The sequence below is a fragment of the Crotalus tigris genome, unplaced genomic scaffold, assembly GCF_016545835.1.
Source record: "Crotalus tigris isolate CLP2741 ecotype Arizona unplaced genomic scaffold, ASM1654583v1 scf7180000017754.2947050, whole genome shotgun sequence".
Lineage (NCBI taxonomy): Eukaryota > Metazoa > Chordata > Lepidosauria > Squamata > Viperidae > Crotalus > Crotalus tigris.
Window position 1 is genome coordinate 1,820,143 of NW_024096616.1, and position 14,959 is coordinate 1,835,101.

Genomic DNA, 14,959 nt, shown 5'->3' on the forward strand with positions numbered 1-14,959 from the left:
TCTCTGTAAATGTGAGGGGAGAAGCAAGTAAAGAGGAGCAATTGTTGAATATTTTGTTGACTCCCGAGGAAAGGGAGAAGTGGAAGGCTGCTGTTAGGCAGTGTTTGAAGGATAGGTTGCCGGCTGTGCGGGATATACAGCCAGAGATGGAAGCCAGGGCACCAGAAAAGGACCCTGAATGGAATACACAAAATCCAGCACACATGACTTTGTTAAAGGAATATCAGAATTTAGTAGTAGAGGCTCTTTGCAAGGCTGGAAAGCCTTCAGTGAATGTGTTAAAGCCGTCTTTTGTGATGCAGGAGGCAGATGAAAGTCCGGAAAGTTTTTTTGCAAAGGCTGATTGAGGCTTATGGGCTTTATACACAGGTTGATCCAAGGAGTGCAGACAATGTGCGAATGTTGAATGAGAGGTTCATAGCACAGAGTTATGAAGATATAAGAAAGAAGTTGCAGAGGTTAGTTAGAAGGAGCATTAGGAAAGAACACTACAGAATTGTTGGAGGTGGCCAGGAAGGTGTTTGTTAATAGGGATAAGGTGGAAAAACAGGAAAGAGATGCTAGAATGCATAAGAAAATTGAGTTGTTGGCGGTGGCGTTGCAAGGAGGGATCATGCTGGGACCCAACCAGTGTGCTAATTGCAAGGAGGAAGGTCATTGGCAAAGAGAATGTCCAAGAAGGCAGATGCGAGGTAGAGGTTGGAGAGGAAGAGAAGGCAGAGGATGTGGAGGTGTTGGCAGTGGGCCCTCCATGCACTCCCCCTTCATGGGTAGAGGGCAGAGAGGGGCTCCAAGGAATGTGAGAGATGGTCCAGGGAGTGTAAGAGATGGTCTGAGGAATGGGACATTGGAATAGAGACAGGGAGATTGAGGGAATTGGATTGGCAGGGACTAACTGGTCAGATTGACGAGGACCTGGCTTGAAGGAAGCCCCCCCTGAGCCATTGGTTACTTTAAATATAGGGGGCAAACAGACAACGTTTTTGGTGGATACTGGAGCAGGAAGATCAGTTGTGGATTTGAAAGCAGAGTCTTTGTGTGTGAAGTAAATATGACTGTTACTAACCTCAAGAGAAAAGAAGATACAAAAAAATAAATAAATAAATAACCTCACTCTGTTTGTCTGGCCAACAAACAAAGTGAAGAAAGATGTGTTTGTTTTTTTATTTATTTTTTCTCCCTCTTAAGAACAGCCCAAAGTTACCTGCTCAGGCAGGAAATCCTATACCATTTTCTTGCCTATTCTGCTCTCTCCCTTTTGCAAATGTTAGTGTGTTAATGCCTTTTCAAACTCTATCTGCAGACACAACCCCCTTTCCCACCCTGCTTTTTTTTCTGGCTGTGTTGCTTTGAGAGGGAGAGAGATAGAGAGAGATAGAGAGAGAGGAGAAAGGGGAGGGGTTGATCTTTTTAACTTTTTCTGGGTTGATCTTTTTAACTTTTTCTGGGTTGATCTTTTTAACTTTTTCTGGGTTGATCTTTTTAACTTTTTCCCTGCTTAGAATTCAGGTTTGAGAAAGGTTGGGTGGCTGTGAAAATTTAATGCCCACTTTTGCAGTTTTTTTCTATTCAAAAGAGGAGTCAGTAATTGTTGGACAATTTTTTTTGGGAAATTTTTGAATTTAAATTGTTTAATATCAACCAAAGGAGTTTGCTTAGATTTGTAAATGTTCTCCCTATTTAATGGAAATTTAATGGAAATCTGTTTCCATCTGAATGGAATTTGATTAAATTGGGATTTGACTAACTTTATATTAAAAGCAATACTAGAGTTTAGAAAAAAAAACTTTCAGTAACTCAGAATATCTTATTAAACTTGTTTATTTTTTTGTGTGAAGTTAGAACGAAGTTGAGAAAAATTTTGGGATTATAAATAGCTATGCTGTTTTGAGTAAAGATTTGTATGCAAAACTGTTAGAAAAAGAGCTTGTGTTAATAAATGCAAACAGGGTTTGGTGAGCTCTCCTTTGTTGGTTCTTTGCTAGGTAATTTATTTATAAACAAGGACAAAGGTTGGAGGAGGTTTTGGCCCAGAAGTGTGTGCGTGGGGAGGGGGGAAAGGCAGCCAGTGGCATTTTTATCTAAAATTGACATTTGGGGACATCTTGGTGGTTAGCATTTCTTATCAAGTGTGGACAATTTTAATCAGGAAGCCTAAAGGAGGTATACACTTGTTCGTAGCAAAGTGGTTTTCAGTTGTGGATTTGAAAGATGCTTTTTTCACGATTCCTATTCACAAGGCTAGCCAGTTGTTTGCTTTTGAATGGGAGGGAGAACAAAAGAATGCCTTTAGGGAAAGAATGTTGCCTTGGGGGTGTTAACTCAACAATTAGGACAGTGGCAACGCCTGGTGGCTTACTTATCTAAGCAATTAGATGGGGTTGCCCAAGGCTGGCCACATTGCCTGAAGGTTAAATTGACCTTCTCATGTCCCATAAGTGTCCACACCCCTCATGCAGTTAATTCTATCTTGGATAATAAAGGGCATTTGTGGATCAGCAGTCAAAGGCTTTTTAAGTATCAGGCGATGATGATTGAAAATCCTCAAGTGAAATTAGTGGTGTCTAACCGGCTAAACCCTGCCACCCTATTGCCCACAGAAGTGGATTCAGAACACAACTGCTTGCAAGTTTTGGAAACTGTATATTCAAGCCGTCCGGATTTATCTGATATTCCTCTTCAGGATGCTGCCCTAAATTGGTATACAGACGGCTCGAGTTACATGCAGGATGGGAGGAGGGTTTCTGGATATGCGATTGTGAATGATGAGGAAGTGGTGGAAAGTAGTCTGCTAGGAGCAAACTGCAGTGCTCAAGTGGCAGAATTGTGGGCATTAATTAGAGCATTGGAAAGAGCTGAAGGGGAAACTTTAAATGTCTGGACAGATAGTAAATATGCTTTTTTGACTCTGCATGCTCATGGGGCTGTGTATAAGGAAAGGGGATTCAGGGATTCTGCGGGCAAACATGTGTTGCATGGACATTTGATCAAGCGACTTCTCGATGCTGTGCAGAAACCAGCAAAAGTTTCTGTGATGCATTGCAAAGGACATCAGAAAGGGGTGGATCGGGTGGCTCAAGGGAATAGAAGAGCTGACTTGGAAGCTAAGAAGGTGGCAATGAAAACAGGGCCCATTCCTGATCTGTCAATATGTGTGGCAATAGACATAGGGGACTTGCCTCCTATCATTAAACCAACATACTCTCAGCAGGAGTGTGTGAAAGCAGTGAATGATCTCAAAGCTACTATTAAGGATGGGTGGTATCTTTTGCCTGATGGACGTATTTTTGTCCCTCAATCTTCAGCATGGGCTTTATTTCAGGCAGCACATGAAACAACACACATGGGGAAAACTGGATTGGATGCTGCTATTGGGAGGGATTACTATGTACATGGGTCGGCAGGGATAGCTGCTCGAGTGGTTTCACAATGCGGCATCTGTGCTAAGGTCAATCCTCGACAAGGGCCCCTACTACCACCTGGAACCATACCTGTCTCTTACTTTCCTATGGACTCTGTCATGGTTGACTTTACAGACATGCCAAGATGTGGACTATACAAAGCTTTATTGGTATTTGTGGATAAATACACTGGCTGGCCAGAGGCTTTCCCTACAAAGACTAAACAAGCCAGGGAAGTGGCAAGGCTATTGTTAAAAGAACTAATACCTCGTTTTGGTTGCCCGTCTTTTATTTCCTCTGATAATGGTCCTGAGTTTGTTCATCAAGTTAATCAAGCAGTGGCTACTGCTGTGGGATCCAAATGGCGGTTTCATTGTGCTTTTCATCCTCAGTCCGGTTCGAATTCTGAACGAATGAATCGCACACTGAAAGAGAAAATTACTAAGATCTGTGCTGAAAGTCACCTGAAATGGCCTGATGCATTGCCCTTAGCTCTCTACGCTGTGAGATGTGCTCCACGTAGACAATACAACCTATCCCCATATGAGCTGATGTTTGGGCGTCCTCCTACGCTGCTGAGAAGAAGTTTGGCTGGATGGCCTGATTTGGGCCATCAGGGGGGAGTATGGGCTCTGAAAATGGTGCAGGAACTGAATAAGCAAGTGGAAAAACTTAGGAATTATGTTGTTGAACAAACACCTCCTAAACTAATAACAAGATGTCATCCCTTTAAACCAGGGGATAGGGTGTGGGTGAAACATTGGAAACATGAACAACTGGAGGGGAGATGGAAAGGACCTTATGAAGTAATAATGGCCTCCCCTTTAGCAATAAAGATTGCAGAATCTAAATCTTGGATCCACTGGACCAGAGTTAAAGCAGCTGCAGAACCTCTGTGGACAGTGAACAGAGATCCCAAGGTTCCCACCAAACTCACTCTTAAACGTGTCTAGTATGTGTAATGAATATTTTATTGTTGTAAACCAGATATTGTATTAGCACAAGTGTATCCTGCACATATATCTACGGCTGTCTGGCTGAAATTCAACCCCCTGCTAAGCCACACCCGGAAGCTGGCTTTCTACCCACGGGAGAAGATCTACGGCTGTCTGGCTGAAATTCAACCCCCTGCTAAGCCACACCCGGAAGCTGGCTTTCTACGCACGGGAGAAGAAAGGATGAAAGGCTTCCTTCTGCTTTTATATAGTACTATTGTTGCATGTAATAATGTTTGTCTTTCTAATTTAGGCCAATGGAGCAAGCCAGAAGAAGCTCCACGCCTTATCCAATCTTATGCTATAGGCACGGGCACTTGCAAAGGTCACCCCCCTATTGGATTTTCCCCAGAATGCTGGAATGGTAGCTGGCCTCATCCTTGTCAATTTCCCCAAGCATTTGACAGAATAGTTAAAGAAGCCTGTATTACAAGACCACCTGTCAATCCCGAAGCCTGTCAGTATGTTGGATATATTCTTAGGAAAGGCATATGTGTAAAGGCCCCATATAAGAAGCCTCCTCCTCCTGTTACTCTGAAGTGTGGGCCTCCCTTATTCTGGGGATGGGAGCGGGTCACCCTAGTCTCGCAGTTGAAGACGGGATGGAAGGGGACTTGCATCGTACATGTTATCCCGGTGGAATTTGGAGTAACTATCCAAAGACCCCCGAGGAAGCGCCCAGAGAGAAAACGAAGCAAAAGGTCCCAGCAGAATAAGGATATGCCCCATCCATTGGAGTCAAGGATGCAATATAATTTGTGGGTCAATTGGCTAAACTAGCCAACACAACTGATTTTTGCCTTTCTGAAGCATATGACATGGAAAATTTGCTGTCCACATGTTTAATACCCGTATGTGTTCCTGTCACAGCAGCCAAGGAGTTCAGTCACCACGAGTTTAAAGAACACATAGGCTATGAAACAATGTACAGCGGGGTCACATTTCCAAGTTTCTACCCACTGATGCTTTAGCTTTACATACTCCTAACGTAGCCATTCCAGAAGACTTATAATGTGCACATATCACAGGGTGTGAGCAGAATACACCTTCACCTCATTGCCTGAAAGTGAGCCAAGAAAGGCTAAATTGCACATTTTTCCAAACAGTGTCTTTTGGGTATGCAAACATATGGTTACCTAAAGGGTGGTTCTTCACATGTGGGAATTCCAGAGACAAGAGTATAACAACATACATACATAAGACCCAAGTGTTATGGAATGAAACTTATCTGCATAGATGAGATAAGTCTCATCAGGGGGGAATAAAGTGGTACCTGGAAAAATATTAGTGGTCTGACAAAGAATATGGGTAAAAAGCAGATGGCCCACCAAAGATTGTGTGTGTAAGGGAGGTTTGTTTTGCTTACAAGACAACTCTTAAATTTAGGATGGCCAGACATCCTGTTCCCAGCTCTGCACATGATATATTACTAACTGCTTGTCACATGGTGTATCTAAATTGCTTAACACTTGATATATTGCTGATTGCTAAAAACATTCCAATGTAAACGAGGAGCTATCGATTATAGATCTGTCCAGTAGTTTTCCCATGTTAGAATAAGGACCTATAGAATGTAACCATGTGAGGCATGTGACCTGCTCAGGAAATAACTCTGCTTGAAGGGTTATAAAAATGGTCATCAATGTACAATCTGAGTTCAGATTCCTTCAGCCAGGATGGCTCTCTGAACCTGCGCAATAAACTTCCCTTTCCTGAAAGAGCTGATTCAAGTTTTTTTTTTAATTCTATAACACTACTACGGAGTAAGTAGGTTGGGACAGGGTAACCACCAAGTCATCTGCAAAAGCTCTTAGTTTATATTCTTTTTTATTAGCTTTCTGTAATAAGAGGTTTCAGATTGCTGCTCAAGATGTTATTATTTTAAAGGAGATCCCATCTAAAATTTTAAGAAAGAGAAAAGATTTTGCTTTTCTAGCTAATGAACTCAAAACAAGAATGATGCCATTCAGATGGGAGATTCCGATGGGTATTGTCGTGAGCCATGCGGGGACGCGTTATAGACTTAATACAGTTACTAAAGCAAAGGAGTTTTACAGTTCGGTCCTGGGAGCAGGCTCACCATCATCTATGATGCAGAAAGTTCTGGACGGTAAAGAGGTGGAACAACAGTCTGAAGGGCAAGGTGTGATGGTTGCTGGAAAGCTACAGGCGGAGTGGTCGCGACAAACAGAGATCAAAGAGCAAAGAATGACCCGTGCAGCATATAGACGTAAGGAAAAGGAACAACAGAAGAAAGAAGTTAAAGAATCTCTTCAAGAAATTGTTTCGTTGCCGGTGGGAGGAGCAAGACCCAAGAGCTCTGCAGCACATTCTTCAATGGCAGATCTTCAAGCAGTCTTCTCCAGGCTCCTGGTTAAGGGAGATGGTAAAGCTCCTGACCTGGAATGCTAATGGCCTTAATTCCCCTCAAAAGAGAAAGAAAATCTTTCATTACTTAAAGCAACATAATAATGATATTATTTGTTTGCAGGAAACACATATTTTATCTAAAGACCAAAAATACTTAGTCAATGCTCGCTTGGGATCTCATTTTGTATCTTCTGCTCCTGGGAAAAAAGGGGGTGTAGTTATTTATGTTAAGCAAAACTTATCAGCCTGTTTGGTAGAATCTGATCTTCAAGGGAGATATGTTATGATTGAAGTTGGTTTATATGGTAAGAAAATACTTATAGTGGGGTTGTATGCACCAAACCAACAACAGGATCAATTTTATAGATTGTTACATCAGAAATTAACTTTGTTGGATTATAGATCTGTGATATTAATGGGTGACTGGAATGGTGTGCTAGATACACAAAGAGACAAAAAAGGATCTTCCACTTCTTTTAAACAGGCCAAATTACCTAAAGCCTTTTTCAATTTGAAAGAGGACTGGGAGCTGCGGGACTACTGGCGTGAACGCAATCAGGAGGAGAGAGATTTCACTTTCTTTTCAGACAGACACCAATCCTTCTCAAGAATTGACTTTTTCTTGATCACAACTGATTTATATTTTAGGGTAAAGAATGTTAAGATTTTTCCTAGGACATTGACGGATCACAGCCCAGTTTGGATGGAGTTGGTTGGTGAAAAAGAGGAGAGAAGATCGTGGAGGATCAATGAGAACTTATTTAGACAAGAAAAGAATGTTCAAAAATTAAAGGAGCACTTAAAGGATTATTTTGTTCTAAATATGCATAAGGGAACATCAATGTCAATGGTATGGGATGCAGGTAAAGCCTTCATGCGTGGGATTTTGATACAAATGAATAATACTCATAGACAAAAGCAGATTCAGAAACGTAAGGATCTGGAAGATGAGATTAAATTAAAAGAAAAAAATTTGATTTCAAATCCTACAGATGAAAAGTTTAAAGAATCTATAAAATTGCTTAAATCACAATTTAATATGTTGATGGCTGATCAAACTGCAACTAACCTATTGTACATGAGACAAAATACATTTTGTAATGCTAATAAATCAGGGAGATGGTTGGCTTACCAATTGAGAAAGCAACAGAGACAAAGAATTATAGATAAAATAAATTATAATGGTAAATTGAGGAGACTGGTAAAGGTATTTGTGAAGATAACTCAAATAAGCAGGGGATTGTGGTCCGAGATGAAGAACTAGATTTTGACAGGGAGAAGTGTGAATCAGGTATTGCACAACAGTCATGCAAGAATAGAAAGGCTCCCAAAAAGAGAAGCTACCTTCTGGTAGGTGATTCAATTATAAGGGATGTAAATTTAGGAAAGGACACAGAGGCTTTGAAAGAGGTCAGGTGTCTTCCAGGTGCTACTGCCAGTAGGGACAAGAAGCGTATTTCTAAAATAATCAAGAATGGCAGCAAGGACTGTGATGTGGAGGCTATTGTACATCTTTGCACTAATGATCTGTCCCAAAAAGATGTACTCTCTGTGCAGAATGATTTCCAGAGCTTGGGGAAGGAACTTAGCAGAATAGGCTGTAGGCTTACTTTCTCAGAGGTCTTACCAGTGTAGAAGGAGCAAAACGGAAAAGGCCAGCGCATAGCACAATTCAATATGTGGCTAAAGGAGTGGTGTAAAGGGGAAGGCTTTGGATATATTAGTCACGATGTCAGTAGCTGGTCCAATCAAAAGATGTACAAAAGAGATGGTTTGCATCCATCAAAAAAAGGACTGAGTTACTCGGCTATAAATTCACAGATTTTCTGGAGGGAAATTTAAACTAAACAGCGGGGACAGGGAGTTAATTGATACGGAACAACCCTGTCCCCGGCAATTTAAAAACTATAGGGCTATCAGTGCATGTAGCATAGATGTGTGTGTGGACAAGAATACCAACCTTGCTACCAATCAAATTGAAGCCTCTAATAGCGAGTGCCACATAAAGTGCACTAACCAAATAGGTGGTAAGACAATAGGGGAACTCAGGCACCACACAGGTTATGTAGAAAGGAAACACAGGGACACCCACAAAGGACTCAAATGTTTATACACCAATGCACAGAGTATGAACAGCAAACAGGGTGAACTAGAAATTCAGGTTAATGAGGGCAGATACGATATTGTTGCCATTACGGAAACATGGTGGGATGAAACTCACACATGGAACACACAGCTAGAGGGATTTAAATTAGTTAAAAGAAACAGACCAAATAAAAGAGGAGGTGGAGTTGCTCTCTATATAAGAAATAACTACATCTCCACAGAAATAGAGTACAACAATGATAAAAACTATCTTGAATGCATTTGGGTCAATATAAAAGGGGGGGGAAATGACATTGCCATAGGTGTATACTACAGACCACCCAACCAAACAGAGGAAATAGATGAACTTTTTGCCAATCAGCTAACTAAGGTATGTAGGAAGCACATCACAATAGTAATGGGGGACTTTAACTACCCTGACATCAACTGGGAGACAAACTCCGCACCAAGTGGAAGATCAAACAGGTTCCTGGCAAACCTAGCAGACAACTTTGTCTCCCAAAAAGTAGAGAAGGGAACTAGGGGATTAGCCATTTTGGATCTAATTCTCACTAACAGAGATGAAATGATAGACGGTGTTGAAGCCATAGGAACCCTGGGAGGAAGTGATCATGCAATATTAGAATTCAACATTATAGAAGCACAACCAATAGAACACAGTCAAACTAGAGTCTTGGACTTCAAGAGAGCTAATTTCAATAAACTTAGAGAGGGCTTGGGAAGGATTCCATGGATGAGAATCCTCAAGGGGAAAACAACTCAAGAAGCTTGGGAAATTTTGAAAAATGAGATAATAAAAGCACAGTCTAGCACAATACCAACAAAGAGGAAAAACAACAGCTCTCAAAAGAAACCAGCATGGCTGCATAAAGAACTCTCTGACAAATTGAAAGATAAAAAGGACAAGTATAGAAAGTGGAAAGAGGGGAACATAACTAAGTCAGAATATCAACAAATAGCCCGAGCCTGCAAAGATGAAGTGAAGAAAGCCAAGGCTCAAAATGAACTAAGGCTTGGGACCAAAGTCAAAAATAACAAAAAAAGCTTCTTTAAACATGTAAAAAACAAGAAAAAAGTGAAGGAAACGATTGGTCCATTAGTGGGTGGAAGTGGCAAGAAGGTGACAAACAACAGGGAGAAAGCAGAACTATTTAACTCGTGTTTTGCATCTGTCTTTACACAAAGGGAAAAAACAGACCAACCTATCAAAAATAGTGCCATAAAAAACAGTATAGAAACACAAGTTAAGATAGGCAAGAAAATGGTTAGGGAGCACCTGTCCAGCTTAGATGAGTTCAAATCGCCAGGACCAGATGGATTACACCCCAGAGTTCTCAAGGAACTGGCAGATGTGATATCGGAGCCACTGAACTATATTTTTCAAAGATCCTGGAACACAGGGGAACTACCAGAGGACTGGAAAAGAGCTGATGTAGTTCCCATCCTCAAAAAAGGAAAAAAAATGGATCCAGGAAATTACAGACCTATCAGCCTGACCTCAATACCTGGGAAGATCCTGGAAAAGATAATCAAACAACGAATCAACGAACACCTAGAGGCAAACAAAGTCATTACTAAAAGCCAACATGGGTTTGTCAAAAATAGATCATGCCAGACAAATCTTATTGCATTCTTTGACCAAGTGACAAAATTAGTGGATCAGAGGAATGCTGTGGACATAATTTACTTGGACTTCAGTAAGGCATTTGATAAAGTAGATCACAACCTACTACTTGACAAGATAGAAAAATGTGGGGTAGACAGAACCACCACCAGATGGATCCGTAGCTGGCTGACCGGCCGTACTCAGCGAGTGGTCCTCAATGGAACTGCATCTAGATGGAGGGAAGTGTGTAGTGGGGTGCCCCAGGGCTCTGTTCTGGGCCCAGTACTCTTCAACATCTTCATCAATGACTTGGATGAAGGGATAGATGGGGAACTCATCAAATTTGCAGACGACACCAAGCTGGCAGGAATAGCCAACACTCCAGAAGACAGGCTTCAGATACAGAAGGATCTGGACAGACTTGAACACTGGGCACTAACTAACAAAATGAAATTCAATGGTGAAAAAAGCAAGGTTCTACATTTAGGCAAGAAAAACCAAATGCACAAGTACAGCATAGGTGGCACCATGCTCAATAGTAGTAACTGTGAGAGGGACCTCGGAGTCCTAGTAGACAATCACCTAAATATGAGCCAGCAGTGTGCTGCAGCTGCCAAAAAGGCCAACACAGTGCTAGGCTGCATTAACAGAGGGATAGAATCAAGATCACGTGAAGTATTAATACCACTCTTAATGCCTTGGTAAGGCCACACTTGGAATACTGCATCCAGTTTTGGTCACCACGATGTAAAAAAGATGTTGAGACTCTAGAAAGAGTACAGAGAAGAGCAACAAAGATGATTAGGGGACTGGAGGCTAAAACATATAAGGAACGGTTGCTAGAATTGGCTATGTCTAGTTTAACGAAGAGAAGGACAAGGGGGGACATGATAGCAGTGTTCCAATATCTCAGGGGCTGCCATAAAGAAGAGGGAATTAAGCTATTCCAAAAGCACCTGAAGGCAGGACAAGAAGCAACGGGTGGAAACTAATCAAGGAGAGAAGCAACCTAGAACTAAGGAGAAACTTCCTGACAGTGAGAACAATTAATCAGTGGAACAGCTTGCCTCCAGAAGCAGTAAATGCTCCAACACTGGAAGTTTTTAAGAAGAGACTGGACAGCCACTTGTCCGAAATGGTGTAGGGTTTCCTGCCCGAGCAGGGGGTTGGACTAGATGACCTCCAAGGTCCCTTCCAACTTTACTACTACTATTATTATTATTATTATTATTATTGGTATATCAGAAGGAGTTGATTAAGAAATCTTTTCTAGATTATTATCAAAAACTATATAAGAGTACTAAAATACAGGTTTCAGTTATAGATAATTACTTAAATGAAGCCAACTTCCCTAAATTAACAGAAGATCAGAAACAAGAAATTAATGGTTCAATTACTAGTGAGGAAATCGAGACAGTGATTAAAGAATTAAAACTAGGTAAAGCACCGGGTACGGACGGTTTGACATCTATTTATTATAAAACTTTGGTACAAGAGATGATTCAACCTTTAAGACAGCTTTTTAATAATATATTACAGGGTTTAGAGATTCCCCTGTCATGGGGCAGAGCCTTTATATCTTTAATTCCAAAAGAAGATCAAGATCTTACTCTACCAAAGAACTATAGACCTATATCTCTTCTAAATGTAGATTATAAGATTTTTGCAAAAATACTAGCTAATAGGCTTATGAGGGTTTTGTGTCAGATTATACATAAGGATCAAACGGGTTTTATAACTGGAAGGTATATGAAGAATAATGTCAGACAAATTATTAACTTATTAGAATATTTAGATAAAAATAATCAAGTTTCTGCAGGATTGATATTTCTAGATGCTGAGAAAGCTTTTGACCAATTGAATTGGCAATTTATGTTAAGACTAATTGACAAAATGAACTTTGGAGAAAAAATTTTACAAGCTCTTGGTGTTATTTATCAAAAACAAACGGCACAACTTATAGTTAATGGGGGTTTGTCAGAGGTCTTTACAATAGAAAAGGGGACTAGACAGGGATGTCCATTGTCACCTTTGCTGTTTGTTTTAACTTTGGAAATATTGCTGATTAAAATTCGAGAATCACAGCAAATAAAAGGGATCTTTAGCTTCTTTTTGTTATTTTTTCATTGCAATAGATGTTAATACGGGAGGAACTATTTTTGGCCTTTGGACTGTGTAGTATGTTATAAGGAATGATATTATGTTGAACCTAAAGAGGTTGATTTTATTCTTCTGCAACTAGCAAATGATATAAATCTCATGTGAATTTGTCTTATGTGGTTAGACTGATCAAAGTCTCTGGAAGGAAAAAAAATCTTATCATCTAAAATCTCCCAGAAATGAATGGTTTAAGCCAAGGATTTTACCTATGCAAAAAGAATGGCTGAACCATTCTGCTTTCTGTAAACCCTATAAAATATGATAAATTTTATCTCAAATCTTCTAGGGAGACATGAAAAGGTGTGTGGGATTCAAAGATCTAAACAATTTGTTATGCACAACAACTGGAAGTTTGTTTTTTGCAAAGAATAGAATAGAATAGAATAGAATAGAATAGAATAGAATAGAATAGAATTCTTTATTGGCCAAGTGTGGTTGGACACACAAGGAATGCTTGCCAAATAGAAGTTGTTACTCACCTGTTTTGTTTTCTTTCCTCAAGTGAAAGTGAGGTATATACTGCCACCAATGCAGTACAAGTTTTTATTTTTATGTAAATAAAAAAGTCATAGGCATACTTTTTTTTTCTTCTTTGTGTGAGCTGCATTCTTGCAAGGAGTTATATAGGCAGCACTTCTTTTTACTGTTACTGTTATTGAGCAGCCAGTCATAACCTTGTGCTCTGCTGGAATTTCATTCCCACAATCCTTGAGCCATTGGACATGCTGGCTAAAGATTATGGATTTGAAGTCCAACACATTAGGACTTTATAAAATTGGACAAGGTCGATGTCGTAAAAAAGTTAGTGAAAAAGAAATGAGCCATTTAGACCAGACTTTCTCAAATGAGATTCCATGGGAGCATGGGGTTCCACGAAACGGGTTCTGTGAAAGATTGTGATTGGAGGAAAAAATAAACAGTTTTTTTGAATTTCACATGCTGCAGAATGCTAACGCTCCCATTGGTGGGAATTTTTATACACTGTGATTCAGTTGCCAGCCTGCCACTTTGCTGTTGTTCTAAATGCTATAAAATGAGGATTGTTTAGATTAGAAGTAAATTGTATTGTGTAATTGTTATGTTGTTTGCAAATTTCATGCAGGGCCTCACTGAGACCTGAAAATTATTCCAAGAGTTCCTCCAGAGTAAAAAGGTTGGAAAAGGCTATTTAGATTATTGAATCCATCCCTCTGCTTAGTGTAGGAATTTAAAATAAAATAACCAAGAACAGTTGGCTATCTAGCTGTAGTTTTAATATTTCACATGAAGGGTAAATATTTCAGCTTTCTGGGTAACCACTGAAGTCTCAACTTGTTCTTACTGGTTACTTTGATTCATTTTTTAACATTCTGCTGGAATTTTCTTTCCTGTACTTAAATCTATTATACCGTATCCTACACTTTTGACAAGACAACATAGTTCTTGGCCTTTTTCTGTGTGACATCCTTCCAGGTATTTAAAGAATGTATTCCCCTCTCCCCCCACCAGACTTCTCTTCTCAAGACTAAATAGAGGACTATCTCTTTTTACAAGATATGGTTTTAATTCCTCTAATAATTCTCATTATATTTTCTAAATTCTACTCTCTAACTCCTTCTTAAACTATTGTGTCCTGGATTGGACATAATACTTGAGGTCAAATTTACAATACAGAATCAAGTAAAATGGTTACTTCCTATGATTTGGACACTCTGTTGAAGAAGTTTAAACTTGAATGTAAATTCCTTTTCTTCTTTTCTTGCCATGGGAAGCTATATACCATTGCTAAACAATATATAGGACTGGAGAGGGGACTGGAGGCTAAAATATACAATGAATGGTTTCAAGAACTAGATATGTCTAGTCTAATGAAGAGAAAGACTAGGGGTGACATGATAGCAGTCTTCCAATATTTGAGTAACTGTCACAGAATGAAAGGGTGAACCTATTCTCCAAGATGCCTGAGAACAGGAGAAGAAGTAATGGATGGAACCTTAACAAAGACAGATACAACCTAGAACTCTGGTGGCAAACCTATGGCACATGTGCCACAGGTTGCACGCAGAGCCCTCTCTGTGGGCATGCGCGCAGTCACCCCAGACCTAGGCCTTCAGCTAGGTTTTATAAAACCTTTTCACTTTAATCCTCTGCCGCCATGTGCAAAAAAAAAAAAAAGGTTCAATCAATCAATCAATTTCAACTTCTTGCAGGAAAAAAAAAAGATCTCACAAAGTTGGAATTGATTGATTGAATTTTTTAGTCCCACCCAATCTACCGTTACCACCGCAGCCATGCCCACCCAATAGGCCACGCCCACCCAGCACCTGACGATACATACGTGG